Source organism: Suncus etruscus, chromosome X, assembly GCF_024139225.1.
Source record: "Suncus etruscus isolate mSunEtr1 chromosome X, mSunEtr1.pri.cur, whole genome shotgun sequence".
Taxonomy (NCBI): Eukaryota; Metazoa; Chordata; class Mammalia; order Eulipotyphla; family Soricidae; genus Suncus; species Suncus etruscus.
In genome coordinates, this window is record NC_064868.1 from 124,290,856 (window position 1) to 124,315,932 (window position 25,077).

General features: G+C 34.1%; 1 protein-coding gene and 1 non-coding gene across 3 annotated transcripts in view; both read right to left on the bottom strand.

Moving 5' to 3' along the window:
- HTR2C (5-hydroxytryptamine receptor 2C) overlaps positions 1-25,077 on the bottom strand; it is a 257,024-nt gene that overhangs the window by 210,291 nt on the left and 21,656 nt on the right. For both annotated transcript variants that reach the window (XM_049767586.1, XM_049767587.1), the window contains exon 2: positions 24,851-24,912. The gene's annotated coding sequence lies outside the window, so the exon portion shown is untranslated. The remainder of the gene's footprint in view (positions 1-24,850; positions 24,913-25,077) is intronic.
- LOC125999908 (small nucleolar RNA SNORA35) lies at positions 807-935 on the bottom strand. Its single transcript, XR_007492343.1, has one exon. It is a non-coding gene; the product is annotated as a small nucleolar RNA SNORA35 (small nucleolar RNA).

A 25,077-nucleotide genomic window follows, 5' to 3' on the forward strand; every position in this document is an offset into this window, starting at 1 on the left:
TTTTTTGTTTTTTTTTTTTGTTTTTTTTTTTTTTGGTTTTTGGGCCACACCCTGTGACGCTCAGGGGTTACTCCTGGCTATGCGCTCAGAAGTTGCTCCTGGCTTCTTGGGGGACCATATGGGACGCCGGGGGATCGAACCGCGGTCCATCCTAGGCTAGCGCAGGCAAGGCAGGTACCTTACCTCCAGCGCCACCGCCCGGCCCCAAGTATTCAAAAGTTTTATGAGGATATAAAGGAATGGGCCTTAGATGTAGTTATAAATCATAAGAATATCTGGGAAAGAATTTTTGGAGAATAATTTGTCATGATGCTAGTTAGAATACTTGGCAAAGGAAGATGCATAAGATCTGATTAATTTAATTAATGATAATACGATTATAATTACTTACAATAATATGTAATTATAATTAAATATATTTATAATATACTTATAATCAAATGAAAAGAATAAAGCAAGTTATCTTTGGTGTCCTGTAAGTGATGAGGAATTTCCTAAGAAATTCAAATATATTTATCTGGTAAGATAGTCATCATCATAATTTTCTATCATTCTAGTAATGTTGACATTAGTAATGAGCTAGATAACTTAGTGGAAATCTGTTAGGATTATCCTCTAAGAGCTGCATACTAAGGACAATAAATAATGGAATTATGATGCCAACATTCATTGAACATCTCAGTGTTCAACGTGAACTCTGATAAGGAAGAAGCCACCTGTATCATCCAGTTACCAAAATATTTTCTTTGTTGTTGTTTTCTTTTCACTGCCTCATTTTTCCAGACCAGGGTGAATGAACCCAGAAATCATGTTCCCACCCGCATGCAGAAGCAGTCCACAGGGTGACTCTACCAGCTTCAAGGTGGGATTTACTTTTGCACTGCTCGATGCCCATTTGGTCATGAGAAAGCCCAATGGGTCACTTGCCAGTGCTTTGGACAGCGAAGCTAGAATTGGATCCTTATGATTTTCCCTGAAGAAACAACTTGCAGGGAGGTGGACAGGAGATTTAAAGCAACTCAGAATTGATTAATTCACTCAACATGGTCACTACATACATAAGTTATCTTTGAGAAGAATTTGCAGATTTTGACTCTGATGTCTCAGGACCGAACTGCTCAATTTTGAAAATCATGAAATATTGAACTTTGATAAATTCTCTTGGCCACATGTATTGTGACAAATTACAGCATCGCTTACTATTGTGAAATTTAGAGGAAAAAAAACAGAAAGTAGTACAGAGTGTGATAATACTAGTTGTCAAATAACTAAAGGTCTTTCATCTTTAATTTCTAATACTAATTTTTTTTTAGTTTGTTGTTGATGTTTTGGGCCACACCCAGCAGTGCTCAGGGGTTACTCCTGTCTCCGCCCTCAGAAATTGCTCTTACAGGCTCAGAGGACTATATGGAATGCCAGGGATTGAACCCGGATCCACCCAGGGTTGGCAGCATGTGAGGCAAATGCCTTACAGCTGTGCTATCACTCTGGCCCCTAAAAATAAATTTATTAATACCAGACTATTTATATTGGATTAAATATTGATATGTAGCTTTAACTTTGCCTAAAATTCCAGATAAAAACTTAAAAACCATTATCACTGAATTATGTGAAAAAAAGTACACTTGTTTTTTCTGTGCATATGCAAGGAACTTTCATTCTTTTAAATGAACAGACCAGAATATTAGTTGATGGCATTTCTGTTTTCATCTCTTGATTATGAGTAAAAGTCAAAAACTTCAAGCAGCTATGCTAAATGATCATTATTTTGTCATTTTATACTCATAATATCATTGATAAAAGTCCATAAATAAAAAATTACTCTACTGCATAATGTGTTTATGAAAATCATAGGCAATTGTCACTGTAAAATATACTGGGATTATTCCATTGGGAAAAACAGTTTAAGTCTCAGAGAACAGATAAGGACAATGTGACTTCATGGGCAGGCAAATGCGTACTCATGAAAGTATAGAATAAATTAGTTTAGGGTATTTTAGATTTAGAGGGCAAAAGCAAACATAGAAGAGAAAATTGTATCAGCTTTATAATTTTAGGATACTTGTTGACCCTACTTGTGAAATATTTCAACCTCTGCTATTGAATTGTGATGTGCTTACCAACTGTAATTTATGTTTCTGTTAAGATAAATATATATACCCAGGGTGAGGGAGACATATTATATTAAATATATGGAGACCTATGAGCTCACTCATGGCTTAATGAGAAGCCCTAAATCTTTCTTGTGTCATTGTGTGTTTTCTAATTCTATGTAATCGACCCTGACTGAATACAGGTTGAAGATATCAGTCTGATTGTGTTTATCATAGAAAATTGCCAGAATTTTATTTTTCCTTTTTTTCTGATTTAATTTATAATAATATACTGCTTTGTCAAATGATATGAACTTGGGTACTAAGCCATTCTGGAATTCTAAGAGTAGTCTGGTTTCAAGTACATAGCACTGAGTTAATTGTAACAGTTGGTGTGTAAATATTTATCAGCTTTCTGACATCCATTGATATAGCTAATTAAAAACTAAAAAAAAATTCCAAATGATTAGTTCATATTAAATTTTGTAGGCAATTCCAATATTTAGTTCAAGTAAGTATACAATATTCATCAGAAATAATAAGAATGTGCTGTTAAGAAATATTATAATGTGTTACAATCTGGGGACTTGAGGGACAAAGTAATTGTACATGGATCCTGTTTTATTTATCTTAATGTTCTTTGGCTGAAAGTTCAAAGTTAAGATATCAGCAAGGAGACTTCTTCTGAGAATTATGTTATGGGTGATTGTCCTTCCACTGTAACTTTACCTTGTCCTCTTTCTTTGCATCTTTGTTCTCATAATTAAAAATAAAAATAATTAAAAAAATAAACAACAACAACAAAAAAGGGAGAGACTGGGAGAGAGCATGCTTTGCATGCAGGAGGCCTGGCATGGTCCCACAAGCAATGAAGCCCCTAAACACCAGAGTAAACCCCCCTTCCCTCAAAGGAGACAAAATTCAAATAAAAAGAATAAATTCACAAAAAAAGAAATTAATAAGAGTTTGTTTACTCATAAACCTGAAATATTTTATTCTTTAAAATATTTAGATTTATCAGTAAAACAAATATGAAGTATTCATTTCTATTTTCATACATTCCTAGATGGGAAGTTGAGTTGTTGAAGTTTTATTATACATGAAATAGAATAAAAAAAAGGTAGAACTTTTATAGTAAAAAGATAACTATGATAATATTATAAGTTGCTCACTGCTTAAGGAGAAAGTATAAGGTAGTAAAAGCCATGGTTGGGGATCTCTTTAACTTTGGTGGTACCTGAGCAGTCTTAAGATAAAAGTATAAAAATTTGGACCTTTAATATTGAAGGCATGTATTGGAACCCATTTAGCCAAGATTTTTGTATTAACTTGTATTAGTCTATAATTCCTTAATAATGTGCCACAATTACAATTCAATAGAACAATATTCAGTAAGATTGTGTATTTACCTAAAATTACAATAACATAAGTCATTATAATTTGATTTGTGGGAGACTAGAATTTGAAAGGATCTTGTCTAAATAAACAAAATTTCTTTAATATAAAGATATGAGGATAAAGTTTGTCATAATTACATAACATAAAATAGATGTCAAACTGAAAGAGTATTAAAAGACAGGAATAAGCACTGTACAATTATTAATGGAATAAAAATTATGAGTACTTTGCATATTAATATGTATGAAACAAATGAAGGTGAGCAAAATGTAATTTAATTGTCAGACCTGAAAAGAGCCAATAATATAAACATTATTAATTTTTTTTGTTTTTTTGGGTCGCACCCGGTGATGCTCAGGGGTTATTCCTGGCTCTGTGCTCAGAAGTGGATCCTGGCAGGCCCAGGGGGACCATATGGGATGCCAGAATTCGAACCACCGTCTGTTCAAGTCAGCTGCATGCAAGGCAAAAGCCCTACCACTGTGCTATCTCTTCAGCCCCAAACATTACATTATTAAAGAATGTTAAAACCAATCTTGCCATTGGACCAGTCAATCATACACACTATTAGTATGTAAGCCTCCATAGATAAAGTGCTGAAAGTATTTGGTTTTACTAATATTTAGTGGACACACCACCATAAAAAATTAATACATATTCTGTTTTACTGAAAATAGTCAAACTTGAATTAAAAGAACAAGCTAAACATAAAAAATTCTAATGCAAATTAGAATAATAGGGCCAGAGAGATAGCACAGCTGTAAGGTGTTTTGCCTTCCATGCGGCCAACCCTGGACAGACCCGGTTCAATTCCTGGTGATTTCTGAGTGCTGAGCCAGTAGTAAGCTCTGAGCACTGCCAGGTGTGAACCAAAACCCACCCCCCCCAAAAAAAAGAAAAGAATAGAAAAAGAAAAAGAAAGAAAGAAAAGAAAATTAGAATAATAACAAATGTCTTTTAAGATCAAAAAGAAGAAAACTAGAAACTAATCATGAAAAGAAAACTGAAAAAGTATTTTAAAAGACAATAAAAGACAAATATCAAGAAACCAAACAACATACATTGAATAACATTCAGGTCAATGGGAAAATTAAAAAAAAAATGGAAACAAATGAGAATAAGGTCACTATCAGAACATATGGAACACAGCAAATAAAAATTAAAAGGGGTAACTTTGTTGCAACATAGTCTTGATCAGGAAAAAATAAAAGGCCCAGCTAATTATTTAAACTTATATGTTTATCAAAAGGTGGAGAAAATCAGTGACTTATTTCTAAAGAACAAACAAGATTGATCTACAGAAACACCCCCTGAATTGGCCCTGGCAGTGTATAATACTGGCAGTAACATAGGCGAGAAGCATTTTGAGACTACAAATTAAACTATAGTAAAGCAGCAAAACATCCCACTATAACTTATGGGTGATAATGGCAATCTGAAGAAACAATCAATACTAATCTCCTATATAACTTCTATGAAATGGAGTTCACTGTTGAAGTGCCTAAGGATGTTCGATGAGCTCAAAGAAACAATGGGATGTATGGCCAATAAAGCACATGGAGGCATAAATGAGAAAAATACAAACAGAAATGTCACAACTGAAAAACTTGGTTAGTGAAATTAAAAAAAAAATCATTGAAAGTCTCACCAGCAGAGTAACAACTGCTGAGGATTGAATTAGTGAGTTTGAAGGTGAAGTGCAAAAAACTCTAGAAAACAGAAGATGGGAAATAGCCTAAAAATAAGTGAACAGGTGATAGATATTTGTGACTAATTGAATAGAATCAACATAATCATTGGAATCTCAGATTGCCAAGAGTAAACCCCTATGATGAAACAACAGCCAAAGATATTGCTGAGAAATTCCAAGGGCTGAAAAGTGCATACACCTAGGCATGGATGTCCAAAGAGTACCAGTAAAAGAGATCCAAAGAAAAATATCCTAAAGCACATCCTAGTCACAGTGATGAAAACTATAGATATAGGGTACTGAAAGAAGCAAGAAAGAAAAGGAACTTACATACAAAGTGGCATACTCAAGACAATCCTTCAAGGAAACAACACCTTTAAAAAACCACTGAGTGGCCATACTAATATGAGGTGGCATAGACTTCTGGAGTAAAATTGTTACAAGAGACATAGAGGGTAATTTCTTAAAAATCAATGGATATGCACATTAATAATAAATAATACTCCTAAACATGTATGCACCCAATGAGAATCCAATAAAATAGTAAAAAAACTGCATTAGACTTAAAGAAAAACATAAGTAACAACACAATAGTAGTTGGAGACTTCAACACCTCTTGATGATAAGTCAAACAGACTAAAGATCAACAAGGCTATACCTGCTTTGAAGGAAGAAATGGAAGAGGGGGCGATAATAAATATATCTAGTGCTTTTCTTTCCCCAAACCCAATACACATTCTTCTGCAGTATACCCGGGAGACCATATGCTGGGACATAAAACATACCTATATAAAATCAAAAGATTAGAAGTTGTATAAACTCTCTCCTCATACCATGATGCATTGAAAACAAATGAAATATAAATAGAAATGGAGAACTAAATCTAATACCTGGAAATTAAACAACTCACTACTGAACAACCAGTGGATCAGAGAGGAAATCAATGAGGAGATCAAAGTGAGGAAATCAATGAGAATGAGAACAAGAAGTTTCAAAATTTGGGTGACACAGCAAAAGTGGTATAAAGATGAAAATTTATAGCAAGTATTCATCAGGAAGAAAGAAAAGGCCAACATAAATAACATTTTAACAAATTGGAAAATGATCAATAATATGAGCCAAAAGCAGGCTGGAGGAAGGAAATATTAAAAAATAGGGCAGAAATTAATGAAATGGAAACTCAAAATACAGCTCAAAATATCAATGAAAGCAAGAGTTGGTACTTCAAAAAATAAACAAGATCAACAAACCTTTAGCAGACTCATAAAGAAAGATAGAGAATATAATAAAATCAGAAACAAAAGGGGGTGTCACTACAGACACTACAAAAATTTAAGGCCACAAAATGAGAACTCCTAGAAAAAAATGGATGAATTCATGAAATCCTACAACCTCTCAAGTTTTAACCAAGCTGATATGCAATACCTAAACAGACCTATCATTATTGATGAAACTGAGATGAAAATGAAAAGGCTTCCCCAAAACCAAAGCCCAGACCATAATGATTCACAAGTGAATTCATTCAAACATTTAAAGATGACATATTACTAATCATTTTCAAGCTCTGCATGAAATTTAATAAATAGAAACACTCCCAGTTTCTATGATGTTAACATCACCCTGACTCCAAAAGCAGACACCACAAAAAGAGAAAGAGAATTACTGTCATATTTTCTTGAACACAGATGATGTAAAAGTCTTAGAAAAATACTAGCAAATAGAAAGCAACAAATCCTCAGAAAAGTCATACACCCTTCTCTCATCTCCTGTTGGTGAGAATGCTGCCTGGTCCAACCCTATGGATAACAGTATAAAGGGTTCTCAGCAAACTCAACATTAAGCTGCAATATGACCCTACAATCTCCACAGGACAGAAAAACCTTCATCCAAAAAGATGTATGCACACTGCTATTCATTGCAGCACTCAGTACAATTGCTAAGACTTGGAATCAACCTAGATGTCCAACAACAGATGAATGGATCATGAAGATTTGGTATATGTATACAATGGAATACTACATAGTTGCACAGAATGCTGAAATCATGCAATTTGCTGCAACATAGATGGACCTGGAAGATATTATATTAAATGATGTAAACCAGAAGAAAGATAAACACAGGACGATATCACTTATATTTAGTACTTAGAATAACTCCATGAAAAAATGCAGGACTCTAAATGTGAGTTGTACCAAACACCCTTGGCTCCAGTGTATTGTGAGGAGAAGGAAAGAAATTGAAAGGAGGAGAAGAAACAGAGATATGAAAGGAGGGGGCCAATGGTCAAGCAGTCTCAGGTCCATTGGTGAATATAAAAAAGGACAGAACTAAATATTAAATCCAAAGTCAACAGCAATGGACTCAAGATACCCAAACTCTATCTAAAATTTAAATAGGCCTGTTATACTGGCAAGATGTGGGGGAGGGGTGGTGCTGGTATGGGATCCACTCTGGGAACATTTATGGAACAAGGTCAACACTGATGAGGGGATTGGCCCTGTTTCATTGTATTTCTAAAACCCAACTATGAAAAACTATGACTTTCTAAATCACAACGGTTTCAATCAATTTTTAAAAGGTCATACACATGACCAAATACGATTCATTCCTGGCATGCAAGGATAGTTTAACATGCACAAGTCAATCATAGCAAAAAAAAGGAAAAATAAAATTATATGATCATAGCAATAGATGCAAAGAAAAATTTGTCAAAGTCCAGCACCTATTCACAAAAAATTTCTCAAAAAGATTGGAATTGAAGGAAGTTCCCTAATTCCAGGTAAAAGTTATTTACTACAAACCCACAGCACACAATATATTCAATGAGGAAAATCTAAAAGCAGTTTCCCTAAAATCTGGAACATGAAAATATTGTCCACTCTAGCTGCTTATGTTCAATATAGTATTTGAAGTACATCCACATAAGAAAAGTAGAAAACAAACTATCTTCATATGACATGATATTATATTTAGGTAATTTTAAAGATTGCAAATAAATTTCTATAAACAATATTTGTAAAGTGGCAGATACAAAACACTATACAATATTCTGTGGCTTTTCAATATACAAAACATGAAGGAGAAGATAGAGATATTAAAATATAACACCATTCAGCTATGCCTTAGAAAATCATATTATTTCAGAATAAACTTAACTAAAGAGTAAATAAAAAATAAGTGAAACTTCCTAACAATATTTCAAGAAACAAAACTGATACAAAGAAGCCCATCCCTTGCTTTCATAGGGAAGATTAGATCATTAAAATGGCAATACTCACCAAAGAATTGAATAAATTTAGTGTAATCTCTAGAAGTTTACCTATGACATATTTCAAATAAATATATCAAACACTTCTGAAATGCATATGTAACAGTAATCCTCCAGGAATAGTTAAAATAGTCCTTGAGAAGAAAAACATGTAGACATAACATTCCCCAATTTCAAATAGCACTATAAATTTGTAATAATTGGGGCTGGCATTAAAGGTAAAACACTAAAGGTAGGGAATTTGCCTTGCACACAGCTGATTCAGACTCAATTCCCATCTTCCATATGGTCCTCCAAGCCCCCAAGAGAGACTCCTGAGTGATCACAATAGGACATGGTCCAACCCCCCAAAAGATGTAATAATTAAAGTAGCATGGTATTGACACAAAAAGACTCTCAGAACAAAGGAATAGACAAAAATATTCTGACACAGGTCCTCAAGTATATAATCAATTAATCTTTAATAAAGGAACAATAAATATGAAGTTGAGCAACAAAATTCTCAACAAGTGTTGAAACTTGTTATCTACATGCAAAAATGAACCTAAACCTCTTTTTAATACATGCACAAATGTAAAATCAAAATGAGCTAAAGACATTGACATTAGACCTGAAACCAAAGGCACACAGAGGAAACTATAGGAAGAATTTTCCATGATATTGAAGCTAAAGGCATCTTCAAGGGTTAAACATATTTAGATCAAGCAAGGGGAAGCAAAGGTAAACACATTGATCTACATTAAATAAAGAAGCTTCTGCTCATCAAAGGAAATGTTGACCAGATTTAAAGATTGCCAAAAGAATGGAACAACCTTTTAACTGAATACCCATGTGATAAGGAGGTAGTATTTAAGATATATAAAGCACTGGTAGACTTTACCGTGAAAATTCTTCTAAGTCTATACAAGAATGGAATTTTGAGATGAATACAGAATTGCTCAAATAAGAAATACTGATGTCTAAATGGCACATGAAAAAATGTTCCACATTATTAATCATCAAGGAGATAAAAAATCAAAACAAAAATAATATATTATCTCATACCACAAAGATTGGCAAATGCCAAAATTTATAAGAACAACCAATGCTGCTGCAGATGTGAATTAAAAGGGATTCTCATTCACTGTTAGTGGGAATGCAGATTGGTTCAGTCTTTTGGAAAATAATATGCAAAGTTTTCAAAAATATTGTAATTGAGTTCTCATATGTTCCAGAAATACTTTATTTGGGAATATACCCTAGGGATCCATAGACACATTTCAGAAAAGCATCTGCAGACCTCGTTCACTATAAAATTATTCACAATAGGCAGAATATAGAAATAGCATGAGTGTCTTAAGATAGATACATAAATTAATAGTTGTACATCTATCAAAGGAATATTATATAGCTGGTACAAAAATGATGTCATGAAACTTGCTTATATATGGATGGATATTTAGAATATTATGCTGAGGGCCAGAGTGGTAGCACAGTGGTAGGTGTTTGCCTTGCGCATGGCTGACATAGGACAGATGCGGTCTCTATCCCCAATATCCCATATGGTCCCCTGAGCCAGGAGAAATTTCTGAGTGCAGAGCCAGGAATAACCCCTGAGTACCACCAGGTGTGCCCCCCCTAATAATATAATACTGACCAAAATAAGTTGGAGGGAGAGGGATAAAAAAAGAATTAGTCCACTCATATGAGGTATATAAAAATATAATAAGGCAATAATACCAAAAGACAATTGATTAGAGGTCCAGGATGACAAGTCCATTGTAGGAAGCTTGCCAAATAGGTAGGGAGGTTGGAATGGGTATGGGTGCTGAAAGGAGGTAAAAATATTGCTAATCACTGTGTCTGAAAGAAAGGGAAAAGATGAAAGAGAGGGGAGAGACAGAGACATGGATAGAGAAGAAAATGTCTGCCATAGAGACAGGCAAAGGGAGAGCTGGAGGGTAAATGAATACACACTTCCTCAAAGAAGAAATACATTTGTCCAAAAAATACATGGTCAAAAAAACACACAAAAAATGTTCCATATCATTAATCATCAGGGAGATGCAAATAAAAACAAAAAATAAGATACCATCTCACACCACAGAGACTGACACACATCACAGAGAACAAGAACAATCAATGCTGACAGGCATGTGGAGAAATGAACTGCTTTGGAAATTCTATTTAGTTAAGCCTTTATGGAAAACAATATGGACATTCCTCAAAAAACTGGAAATTTAACTCCCATATGATCCAGCTATCCCTTTCCTAGGGATTTACCCTAGGAACACAAAAACACAATACAAAAATGCCTTCTGCACACCTATATTCAGTGCAGCTCTTTTTACAATAGCTACAATCTGAAAACAACCCAGATACCTGACAACAAATAAGTGACTAAAGAAATTGTTGTACATATACACAACGGAATACTATGAAGCCTTCAGGAAAAATGAAGTCATAAAATTTTCCTATACATGGATGGACATGAGTGAAATAAGTCAGAGGGAGAAAGACACAGAATAGTCTCACTCATCTATGGGATTTAAGAAAAATAAGATAAATTATTGTAATATTGCCCAGAAACAATAGAGATGAAGGCTGGAATGACCAGCCCATGATATGAAACTTACCACAAAGAGTGGTGAGTTCAGTTAGAGAAATAACTACACTACCAGCTATCATGATAATGGTAGTCAGTGAGAAAAGTAGAATGCCTGCCTCAAATAAAGGCAGGGGGTGGGGGAGGAAGGGGAGATAGTGGACATTCATGGTGGGAAGGTTGCACTGGTAAAAGGGGGTGTTCTTTTATTTCATAACTGAAACCCTACTACAAACATATTTGTAAGCATGGGTGCTTAAATAAAGAAGTTATATAAATAATCATGTTATAGAGTCTTGAGAGACAGATAGTACAGCGGAAAAGGTACTTTTATTGTAGATGGTCAACCAATGTTTGATCCTGACACTACATATTCTTCCATAACCACCCACCCCATCCAGTATTACCCTGAATAAAGAGCGAGGTGTACGCCCTGCACTCAGCTGGACACGGTCCCACCAATAACAATTGAACAAGGCAAGCAAAAAATGTTTTAGTAATATTTCAAGCATTTCAATTTTCTAAGCTGTATTATTAGTCACTGCGCTATTGAAGAAGCAGATCTATGTGCATGCTTTCAGACTGGCACTGTTATCTAATGGTAAAGTACTCCACCCATTGTCATCAAAGTCTTTTCTTCAAGGCAAAGTACATGCTTTAATATCAGGAAAACCTTTTATTAGCACAAAAAGTATTTGTTATTAATACATATTACTATGGTGATGTCATTAACAAATATAATGGGTGACTACATATTTAATTGAAAATATGTCTGCTTCATTGCTCTTACTATATATAGTTATTGCTTAAGTGAATACTTTGAAAGACATAAAAAGAGATATTTAGATATTTAGATAATTGAGGTAATCAAAGCAAATATATAAACAATCAACCCCATTTCACACACTAACTCCAAATTTCTCTCAAATATATAGGATGTATTAACTCTATTTTCTTATATGTTAAAGATCAATGTTTTTTATTGTTTAGATCACACTATTAATGCCCCTTAAAGTCCTATGAATATTTGGAACAGCATGGAAATTTCTAAAAAAAAGTGTAAAAATAGAGGGCACAGAAATATCATACAGGGGAACAAGGGACTAGTTTGATCTCCAGGCAAAATATTTTGTCCTGCAAATTGTCCTAAAAATGATCCCTTAGCACCAAATCAGAACTAAGCCCCTAGGAATTGATTAAGGCCTCAGTTGATAGGACATGGACTATCCAACCCTAAATCTCGGATACCAACCTTAGAATTAGCACAGTTTCCTGCAACAGCACCAGGAATAAAATTTCCCCAGGGGAGGCCCTAATACCACTCTGGCACCAATTTGCTCCAAGGTAGGATCATATGACACCCTTAAGAGAGGAAACAGCAACAACTGGATCTAAGGGCAGGTTGCCCTACCTCACTCACCACCTAACAATGAGATGAAATCAGAAGAAACTCCATCCTAGGATATGTGCAAAAACCAGATCTCTAACTACAGAAGACTGACTAGGTCAACTGTGACTGAGCAGAAATTCTCCTGGGACCATAAAGAAAGGTCATATCCTAGGATTCATCCTAGGATCTGTGCAAAAACCAAGAACTCTAATTACAGATATTGACCTTGTCAACCACAACTGAGCAGATGTTTTTTCTGGGGCCATAGAGAAAGACCTTGGGGTTGGACAACCAACATCCCCGAAGCCTGTAGTCAGTCTTACGACAGTATGCTTCATAGGTGGATACACCCTGTATCTCTTAGACCAAAGGATTTCCTTTCTAATTTCCCCCAAAGTATATGGTGTCTATGCAAAAAAATGGCAATAATAACAACAAAAAGAAACCTCAAAACTTGCCACATCTGCTCCCTTTTTTCTATTTTAATTTTATTTATATGTTTTAGATAGGGGATCCTGGCCTTTTCATAGAACCTGGGAACATGAATCATTTTGTTCTGCCTCATATTTCTATGTTTTTCTACAAATTGAGAAATGAAAAATAAGGGGTCAAGTGGTCTGAGGAATACTGAATAGAAAAAATGATCAAATCTAAATAAAGCCCCTCAAAGTCAATGACAAAAGAATCAAGAGAACCAAACTATAACAAGCTAATCACAAAATAGACCTGTTACACTAGTATTTCAGGGAGCTAAAGGTGGAGGTATTAGATGCATGTTGGGAACTATGGTAGAGGGAAGTCAACACTGATGGTAAGAATGGCCCTAATTCACTATCACTATATGTCTGAAATACAACTGTGAAAGATTTATAATTCACAATGATATCAATAAAAAAATAAAAAGAACTAGAGGCTCTGAAAACTGTCTCATCTGGCCTCTAATCAAAATTGAACAACAACAACAACAAAACACTTATATAGGATTTAGTTTCCACTTCTTAGCTTCTACTCCAAAATACAACATTAATTTGGAAAGTAGCATACACACCTATGATCATGGCATAAATTACAATGGCCTGGAAAAAGAAGCAACTGAAATAAATGACTCAGATGACCAAATAAGTTAGTTATGCTACATACACACAAGGAATGCTATAGAGATATGAGAAAAGTTTACATCTTGCAGTTCTCTGTTGTAAATTGGATGGAACTGAAGGGTATCATATTAATTAAAATAAGTTATAGGAAAATAAAGACAAATGCAAAATGATCTCATCCATTTCTGATATATGAAGAAACAGTAAATTGGACAGTAATAAACTATGTCAAACCATTGATCCTGAATTACAAAACTGAGTTTTACAAATGGCCTGAGTAGGGACTGTGGAAAACTAGAATAGAATTAACATAAGGAATTTGTGCTTAAGGTGCAATAAAATAATACATACATAAAATAAACATTGGCTATAAAAACCAATACTATTATAACTATGTCGCATTAACTAAAAGGAAAATGATTTTTAAAACATCACCAAACTTTCTCAAACAATTTATAGCCTTATACACCTCTATTGTTATAACTATATATTACCCTCATTGCTCTACCTCAGTTTTTATGCCTACATTATGATTAAATTTCAACTACTTGTTTGCAATAAAATGTCTCCTGATTTGAGTGGCGATTTGGGTAATCAGTAATCAGTGGCAAAAGAAATTCCCATTTAATTACATTCCTTGGAGAATTTTTTACATTTCCAAGCTTCTTGCACACAATAACTTCTCAGTAAGTCTTAATTTTCTTTTTTCAAATGAAATGTGTTTATATAATAATTAAGACATGAAATTAAAAAAGTCTTCAAAGCAACCTTTTTTGGGGGGGAGAGGGTCAGATGGGAAATGGAAAGAAAGTAGATTAAAACTTGAGATTAAAATAATTTTCACTTTATATTCTACCTTTCATAAATCCTAATCACTTCTATTGTTAACTTTCTTACTGCAATGTTATTTTCATGGAAATAGTAATAAGATTTAAAAAGATTATAATCTCATTTTACAAGGACTATAAGCTCATTTTACCTCTCAAAATTATCTACTCTGTAGCTCATGAACAAAGTTGGATGCTGGGAAGTTGTAGAGCCAATCCTTTTAGTTTTTGATCATCAATTCTTGGTTTTCCTTTTCAGTCTTTTGAGTGCTTTGTAACAATGGACAAATGAATTGACGAGTTGACTTTGTTCAGTTTGTGTCAATTTTGTCAATGAATTTTCAACAACCACTTTTTAAGAATAATGACTTTCAAATGTAGACTTTCATAGTCTCTTCAATCATTTTCATTCTGTATGTCTACCAGAACAGTTCTTTCTTTTCCTTTTCTTTTCTATTAGTTGCCTTTCTTTTCTTTTTTTTCTTTACTTTTCTTGTTTTGTTATTTTTTTCTTGTTTGTTTTTGGATCATACCTGGCAGCACTCAAGTGTTATTTCTGACTGTGCTCAGAAATTACTCCTGACAGACTCAGGGGGAAATTATGGGATGCCTGATATCTAACACATATCAACCATGTATAAGGCAAACACCCTACCAATCGTGCTATAACTTTGGTCCCAAATCAGGTCTTTTATAAAATTCTAAAATGTGATAACTTTTAATATCACCTTTTTACATAATATAGTCCCATGTAACATTGCTCCAACGTTCACTGCAGCACTATTCACAGTAGCCATATTCTGGAAACAACTCAAGTGCCTTAAAACAAATGAATGGATAAAGAAACTCTAGTATATCTACACAATGGAATACTATGGAGCTGTTAGAAAAAATAAAGTCATAAAATTTTGTTATTCATTGATGGATACAGAGAGTATTGGGCTGAGTAAAATGAATCAGAAGGAGAGGAATAGTCATAGAATAATTAATTACACTTATTTGTACTCAAGGTCAATAGAGATGAGGGCCCAGAGTACTGGTCCTTGGTAGTAAACATGTCACAAGGAGCTGGGGAGTGTAGTTATGACAGAGAAGGGATCACTATGACAATAATAATTGGAAATTATCCTTCTAAGAACTGCGTGCTGAAAGGAAGTAAAGTGATATGCACGATTCCCCTTCAGTAATCTTATTGCAAGTCACAGTGCTTAAAATGGGAAAAAATGAAGATCAAGTGTTTTTGTGTGTGTGTGTGTGTGTGTGTGTGAGAGAGAGAGAGAGAGAGAGAGAGAGAGAGAGAGAGAGAGAGAAAGAGAAATCTTTGTCATAGAGGAAGAATGAGTAACTGTGGGATAAAAGTGGGAACATTGATGGTATATAATTTTCACTGGTGAAGGAATGCATGTTGGACTTTGTAATACTGAAACCCAATAATTAATAATTTTGTACTGCATCTCAGGTTATTCAACTAAAATGTATGAATTTAACAAAAGAAACCCTCATTTCCTTACAAATTTCTCAACCCAGAAGGATTTCTAGTTCTCATGATACACTCCTATTATTTTAGTTTAGAAAACACAAATGCTTTTGCTTGCCTGTATCTCTTTTACTTCTTTGTATTTGTATGCACAGAAAAGTAATGGCTCTTCAAGTTCTAACTCAATTGCAATCTTTTGTACCACACACAACACCAACCTCTAGGAAAAATGTACACTAAAGTATAAATAGCATACAATTTTTGTCTGTAAGAAAAATTATAAAAATATCTAAAATACTACTTGGTGTTTTATGTTATACCAGATATTTTGGGAAACTGCTTCTTTGGCTCACATTAAAATATTATTTATATATTAATGTGGTTGAAAAGTTAACTGATGAATAAAATATTAAGTAAAAAGTTTTTAATTAAAATAATAATATTCACAGATATTCTGGGACCTAGCCAAACTCATTTTCTCTTGGTTACTAATGTCACACTACAACAGCAGAGCTTAGTACTTAAAGAGCTATATATGATATGAGTATATGTAATACACAATATCAAAATTCTTTACTATCTCTCTCATTATAGGAAAATTTATATTCTTGTTCCTTTACTTTTCTACTTCAAATATAGAATATTGAACAACAGCAATATAATTTGGAAACTTGTTAAGAATATCAAAGGTTTTGAACCTTCTCCAAATATATCAAAAATAGTATTAGTCAGTTTAGAGTCCCCAAATAATTTTACCCACCATAATGTTTAAAAGATATTGCTTTATCAGTAGTGCTCAAATAAAATATTCAATAATTAAAATAGAAAAGGGAAACATGACTAAGATATAACAAGGATGTTTGGAAGCTAAATGAATACAAATGAGTTATATTATACTTGAAGTAAAAATATTGAAGCTTAGCTAGCCAGAAGAAAATGTCAACTAACAATTATATTATTTAGTGGCTGGATTGACAATATAGTGGGTACAGTGTTCATCTTGCATGCAGCCAACCTATTATAATCCTTGGTACCCCATATAGTATAGTGAACAAGTTAATCATGATCCCTAAGAACTGATCCAGGGTTAAGACTGAGCACCACTGTGTGTGGCCAAAACCTTGCCTTTCCCACAAAATAATCTTATTTAGCAATGTATTAGTATACTACCACCATATTGAAATCATGCTCACATATATGTTTTATGACTTTTCAAATGTGACATTGAAGGTTGATGCATGGAACTGAGCAAAAAGACATTCAAAATTAGTAGACTGTTCAATGACAGAAATGTGACATTAGATGTCAACTGCTTGTGTAAGCTAATAAAATACTTAAAATCATGACAGTACTTTTATTGAGTCGCATTGTTAGCTTACAACTGCCACCTATGTTAATACTTATTTTGAAGTTCTCACTGACACGCAATAATTAGAGTATGTACCTTTTTCACTCAAGAAATATTCACTGACTTTTATTCTCAGCATTGTACTTGATGTTGAGATACACTCATAAGCATAGAAAGTTAATCTTCTTGACCTTGGAGTTAATATCTAATTAAGATGATAGAAATCCTCAAAATCACGTTTGATAATAACTAAAGTAACTTTTATGACAAAAATTACCCAATGTAATCAGTGATGGTATTAAGGGGATAAGCTGTAAAGGAATGGTTTCCATCATTTCCAGAAGAAAGTATTTGTATGTTGTATTATGAAAGCTTATGTAATAGGAGGTAGAGCTTGATGTGTTAGGAGGGGTAGGGGAATTAAAGGAAATATTCTTTTTTTTTGGTGTTTGGGCCACACCCGGCGGTGTTCAGGGGTTACTCCTGGCTGTCTGCTCAGAAATAGCTCCTGGCAGGCACGGGGGACCATATGGGACACCGGGATTCGAACCAACCACCTTTGGTCCTGGATCGGCTGCTTGCAAGGCAAATGCCGCTGTGCTATCTCTCCAGGCCCTAAAGGAAATATTCTTAACAGAAGAAAGTTTTCTTTCTGTTTATGGATCTAAAAATTGGCAGTAATGATGACTCAGTGGTATCTGAGAAAGAGCGAAATATTCTTAAGTCGAGATAAGATCAATTTGTTTCTTATAAATCATGATGAACTCGTTGGTATTTAGTCTAGAATCAATAAGAACAAAAAATTGATAGTAACATATGTAAACACAAAAATTATTTAAAATTGGGGCCAGAGTGATAGCACAGCGGTAGCAGGTTTGCCTTGAACACTGACAACCAGGATGGACCCGGGTTCAATCCCTGTCATAGCATATGGTCCCCCGTGCCTGCCAGGAGAGATTTCTGAGTGCAGAGTCAGGAGTAAGCCCTGAGTGCTTCTGGGTGTGAACCCTAAAACTAACTAACTAACTAACTAACTAACTAACTAACTAACTAACTAAATAACTAAATAAATAAATAAATAAAGTTTATTTCAGTGCTTATTCAAAAATAATAGAAAGTATAATCCTGGTAGAGCTGAAGTTAACTTTGATAGGATTATTATAGAAATTTTTCAATAAATCCTGACAATTTTTTTGTTGTTGTTGTTGGTTTTTGGGCCACACCCGGTGACACTCAGGAGTTACTCCTGGCTATGCGCTCAGAAGTCGCTCCTGGCTTGGGGGACCATATGGGACACCGAGGGATCGAACCGCAGTCCATCCAAGGCTAGTGCAGGCAAGGCAGGCACCACCGTCCAGCCCCAATCCTGACAATTTTTATGTATCTAAATTAATATGGTATCCATAGTGAGATTCTAAGAAATATGCAAGACAGTGAGTGCTAATTTCACCAAAATTCTGTGATGTTAATATTAAATGAAATGGCAATTACACAGATTACAAAAGATATCTAATGGCATATTGTTTCACTATATAATTACTATAATGTACATTGATGTGTCACAGATATGTGATGATTTTCATATTTTATTAGCATATATAATACTAAAAAGCAATATTAAAAGTATGAAGTTAATATCTCTCAAATAAATGTTACATTGCAATAAACCCTCATTTTACATTCAACTCATGGAAACATGAATGGAACTGAAAGTGGAGGGGAGAGGGAAAAGAGACAGATGAGAAGTCACAGGGCAGAGTGTCAGAGGTCAAGAAATCAGGTACACTGGTGGTATTAAGAAAAGATAGAGTTAAATATCCAAACCACAGAGTCAACAACACTGGGATATGTACCTCAAACTTGAACAACTGAACTTTTAAAAGTATCTGTAAAGATGGCATACTGGATGGGTGAGAGGGGGAGGATTTTGGGGAAGATTGGTGGAAGGAATTTTGACACTGGAAATGGCATAGGTGCTAAAACATTGTGTGTGTGTAAAATTTAACTATAAATAGATTTATAAGTGACTGTACTTTAATAAAATGATATTTACAAAAGAAAATTATTAAAAAATTTGTCCCATACCTACAGTTTATCAAGGCCAACTTCTCGTAAATTGCACTAGGGACAATATGATTGATTGGACCTTGGGACTTCCACATACATGCAGCATGTTCTTGTGTTCCATAATTTTGACCTAGCCTTTAGTTTAGCTTCTCCTAACACTTTAGCCTCTATTTAAGAAAGTTATGTCTAGAAAGTGGTTTTATGATTTTTTTGTTTTTGGAGCCACTTTCAGTTATGCTCAGGGGTTACTCCCTGTTCTGCACTCAGGAATTACTCCTGGCAGGGCTCAGGGAATGATATGGGATGCTGGAGATTGAATCTGAGTCTGAGATGAGAAAGACAAGAGCCCCCCATTTCCTATACCATTACTCTGGCCCCCATATAACAAGAGCATATATGCAATGTATTACTTATCTGAATTATCTTTTCAATTTTGGTTTGAAGCTAACGTCTAACAATAAGAGTAAAAGAAGATGTATATATGACTCAGTTTGCAAGTATTCATACCCAAAATATGTGGAATTTTCTATGCCATTAAAATATGCACACTTTTTGAAAACCATAGCAGTATAAATTGGGACTCCTAAATGTATTAAATGAGTGAAATAGTAACATTATTTATCTTGGTCATTAGTAATAAGCCCCTTTTATATAATATATGCATATATTACTGTTAATTGTTGCCGTTTATTAAGTATGTGTTTCCATATTTGTTTGGGGACAAGATCTAAGAATGCCCTTAGATTATTCTTAGTAGTGTGCTCAGAGATCACTTCTGATATTTCTCTGATAAGCCATGTAAATTTACTTCAAATCTCTCTTTTCCAAATAGTGAAATGAAAAATTTGAAATTTCTTAGAATATATGCACTCTAAACTATGTTTTAAGCTTTAGTGGATTTTGACAAATGCTATTCAGAGTGAAAATTAGGTATAGGTCATAGCCTTTCATATTCAAAATAGACTCCATTAGCTTATTAAAATAAATCAATATTTAACTACTTAGCTAAGGGAATGTTTTCACACATAGCCTATTATTACATAAGATAATTGAAAATTTGAGTATCAATAAATCTATAACTTGTATAGAATGTGCATATAAATATATCAATATATACTATTGAAACAATTACCAAAATTAACAAGGATATGTTATGTATAAGTTATCAGTAAAACAACGTAATTAATATAGATTTTGTTATGATATTTTGATGGTTTATTTTTTTGCATTGAAGCCATACATGGGTGTGTGCTGGAGATTTCTCCCAAAAGTGCTAAGGGAACCATATAGTCCTAGACATTGATCATGGTCCTTCTGCATGCAAAGCAAGTGCTCACCCTTTAAGTAATCTTTTGACTCCCTCATATTTTAGTTAAAATAGTTTATAACCTAAGTTTACTGAAGTTTAAAATGAATAGATGCTGTTATTGTCATAATAGTATATATGGAGATGCATATTTAAAACTTGTCTTATATTAAGTGAATATATCTTTATTTGTATCAATAAAAAGTCATATAAATGAAAGGTAAATAGGTAAGAAATGAGGGGTGGGGAAATAGGATAATGGAAACGGCACTTGTCTGGCACTTGGATAATTGGATTTAATCCCTAGCAACCCATTTGGTCTAAAGATATGATCCCTGAACCCAAATCCAGGAGTAAGCCTGAGTACCATCAGGTGTGGCCCCCAAATAAAAACAAATACATGGAAGATATAATTCAATAATTGTTAATATAGGTTTTGAGAATGTGACAAGAAAATTATGTCATGATATTGGATATTATATATATTATTTTAGTATAAATATATAAACAGCATTTCTTCAATAAAGTTGTCCTTTAATTTGTGGCATTTATAGATAAATACAAGAAGTACAGCATTTATAGATAAATACAAGAAGTACAGCATTTCTTCATTGCATTTCTCCTGTGTATGAAGAAAATTTAAGTGGTGATGTTTTATAGAAAAATACTTACTGAAAATACCAACCTTATCCAGTTCTGAAGGTATAAATTTGTCCAACTGATCATTTTTCATAGGAGACATTGACTAGATTACCTACGTTATTACCTTGACAGTAAAATAGCACTGTAGCTTATACTGCATAGGTAAGACTTTTGGGAAAGTATTATTAAGTTTGAATGACACCTAGATATAAATCAAGTCAACTTTTATTTTTGATAATAGTTGAGTCTGTTAAGGCCTAATATAGCCTTAGAAAGCATCAGACACCACATTTCAAAAACAGAAAGAATGTCAAGATGTGAACACATATTCACAACCTAATAAATGTATGCATTCACACAGAAACATAATCATAAAACTGTTTTCTACAGCAATAATTAACACATCTATTATTATAAAAATATAACATTTATATTAAATATGTTGTCTATTTTGTACATGTATTTTTCATGTCACTAACATGCCCTCTTGAGGCCAGCCTTCCATACTACTATGGAATATAAACTGGTCATTTGTAGTATATTTTCTTTTCCAGATCTTTGAAGAATTTAATTTTTGAATCATATTTTCAGCATTAGAATGTGCCTCCCTCTGGTTAAGCTATTAATTCATTGGAACTTCTTTCATTAAATGAATTTAGGTTTTAAACTTTGTCTAATATTGAGAGAAAAGAAAGGTTCCAACTGTTTTGTATAATTGGACACACACAGGCCCAGAGAAGAGCAAGGAGCATGCAAAATAGGGCCATAAATTATAGATAAGATAGTGTTAAAAATAAAAAATCAGATTGAGTTCCTAGTCTATGTACATTGACTTATTCCTACCAGGTTTAACTTAACATGTTATTGATATGTGTGAGATGACTCAGTTTGATCAGTTTAATGTTTGATCAGTTTAATGTCAAAATTAAACTACACCATGTAGTGAAATAATTTGCAAGTAACTTCACTAAATTTTTAATTACTTCTGTGCCCTCTCAGGAAGATACTGTTGTTTTAATATCACAAACCTTATAGTTCCTTTTTAGAAGTGAAATAATTTTTTGGAAAACAAATGCAGAGGAAAAGGAAGATAAGTGCTCAAAAAGGAACAAAGGCTTTTCCAAAGAGGAAAGATCAAAGTAAACACTGCAAGAAGGGATGTGCAAGTCTTTCCAGAATAGGGAAATGCACCCTAAAGGAAGAAAGTACACATCTCATAAGAGAGATGTTGGAAAAAATCTCAAAGAATAAAAGAGTACACACACTTCAGACCTTTTGCAAGTTCATACTTTCCTCTTTGGAATGGTGTCTATAGTGTCAATATTTTTTCAATATATTAATCAGTGGAAATGTAACCTTAGTCATCAAAATAAATTAGAACAGAAATGTGATGATAATTATTCTATGTTTATGTTTTAATTAAGTCATTTTGATGGAATTGTCTTCAAAAACTACCATTTTCTTCTAGACATATCCGTAACTCATAGGGACAGAATAATACTATAGCTGGTAGGCATTTCCCTTGCTTGTGGCTTATCTAGGTCTGATCTCCGGCACCCCATATGGTTCACTGAGCACTGCCAGGAGTAATTAATGAGTATAAAGCCAGGACTAACACCATAGCATTCCAGGGTGTGGTCCAAATATCCCCAATAAACTAACACTCTAGAGCAGCTAGCTCCAAACTAACTCCATCCCTATTTCTTTTCAAATATTAATACACTCTCATTTTCAAATTCTATTTTTATAATATATGATTTCACATATGTAATAATCATAAATTAAATTTATACTCAACGAGTGAAAAAACTTTACTGTCAAAGTCTGATAAGTTCTTTTTTTTATTATTATTATACTGCATATCCCATGAAGCTTACATTCTAAAAACATTTTGTAGCACACCTTGTCTATGGCTGAGGACAATTAAAAACACAATTGAGAGCTCCCATGAATTGAAGATAAGGAATCTAATTTTTATTCTCCATGCCCAAATTTACTTGCCTAACCAAATATTTATGCTCAGAAAGTATAAGGAGTCCATTCCCAAGCTGTGTTATTCACCATTTATACTACTTATACTTCCTTTTGAAAAGCAACGTTCTGTTACCCATCATATCCTTTAAATAATGTTTCTTTAGTTTATTTTGGGGTTACTTCCAACTGTGCTCAGATTTACACAGGAGGCTGAGCTCAGCAATCATTCCCTGTAGGGCTCCATAGTTATATAGAATGCTGGAGACTGAACCTGGGATACCCACAATCAAAGCAAGTACCTTACCAACAAACTTTCTCTCTAGCTTTTAGACTTTTTTGTTTTGTTTTGTTTTGTTTTTGGGCCACACCCGGTGGTGCTCAGGGGTTACTCCTGGCTGTCTGCTCAAAAATAGCTCCTGGCAGGCATGGGGACCATATGGGACACCGGGATTTGAACCAACCACCTTTGGTCCTGGATCGGCTGCTTGCAAGGCAAACGCCGCTGTGCTATCTCTCCGGGACCTAGCTTTTAGACTTTTAAGTCCACAATAGAAAGGATTTTGAGTTTCAGAATCTTTTTTTTGGGGGGGGGGCACACCCATTTGATGCTCAGCGGTTACTCCTGGCTAAGCGCTCAGAAATCGCCCCTGGCTTGGGGGGACCATAAGGAACGCCGGGGCATGAGAGGCAAACGCCCTACCACTGCGCAACCGCTCCAGACCGGAGTGGTCTTATAATATTTATCTTTTGTATCTGTTCTCTCTGCCTGCCTCCCCCCTGTTTACGGAGAGGGCTGCTGTGTGAATCTGAATAAATAGAAGCAAGGCTTAGACGAGGGGGTCTTTTGTAGCAGGTTTGCTAACTCCGGATTTGGAGCAGCTGGCTGGCTGGTAAAGGGCTTGGGTTCAAGTTTCTTGTCTCTTTATACCTCAGATGTGTATGGATTATTTACTGTGGAACTGCTTCCACTGTCCTTGCTGGATAATGGAATGGGAATTCCCTTTCCCTTCTGGAAACTGTGGAATAACCAAACTTCAACCTAACTCCCAGCACACGACTCTACAGTCATGCTTATTTTATATTAGATTATTTTATTTACTTACTTACTTACTTACTTATTTATTTATTTATTTATTTATTTATTTATTTATTTATTTATTTATTTATTTATTTATTTATGGGGTTTGGGACCACACCGGTGGCTCTCGGTTATTATTCCCGACTCTGCGCTCAGAAGTTACTCCTGACAGGCTCAACGGACCATATAGTATGATGCCAGGGATGCAACCCAGGTCGGCCAAGTGCAAAGCAAACACTCTAGCCTCCGCACTATCGCTCTTGCCAAATACATTAGGTTACTTTATATGTTTAATATAAAAAGTTTAACTTGAAGGATAAAACTGAAATTTCTATTTAGCTGTAATGTATCTAATTGCTCATAGTCATGCTATTATTTTTATTAGGTTATTATAAAGTTGTGGTTAGGTAGTAATATATGTTGATACTTTTGTAGAATTAAAACATTTTCTCATTAAATTATATTGTTCATAGGTAATAGGTTTTTAATGGCAAAAGTGTTTTCTATTTCAGAAGGAGGCTTATGTTATATACATGAAAATAATCATCTAAATATAGGCTTATTGTTAATTCAAAATAAAATTTCACAGACATATTTATGGGGATACTTACAATTATTCTTGAAGCACAGTGATGAATGGTCTATAGATGCTCATGGATATTGGAAAATTACCCTAAAAATAAACATTTAGAAAAATGCAATCAGAAATTGGGAAGCAAAAATTCTATTCAGGGCACCATTAACATCTAAATTTTTTACTGTTTACACTATTGATATATAAGCATCTTTGAATAAGATGAGACAGCTATTCATCATTTCAGAAAAAAGACAGTTCCAC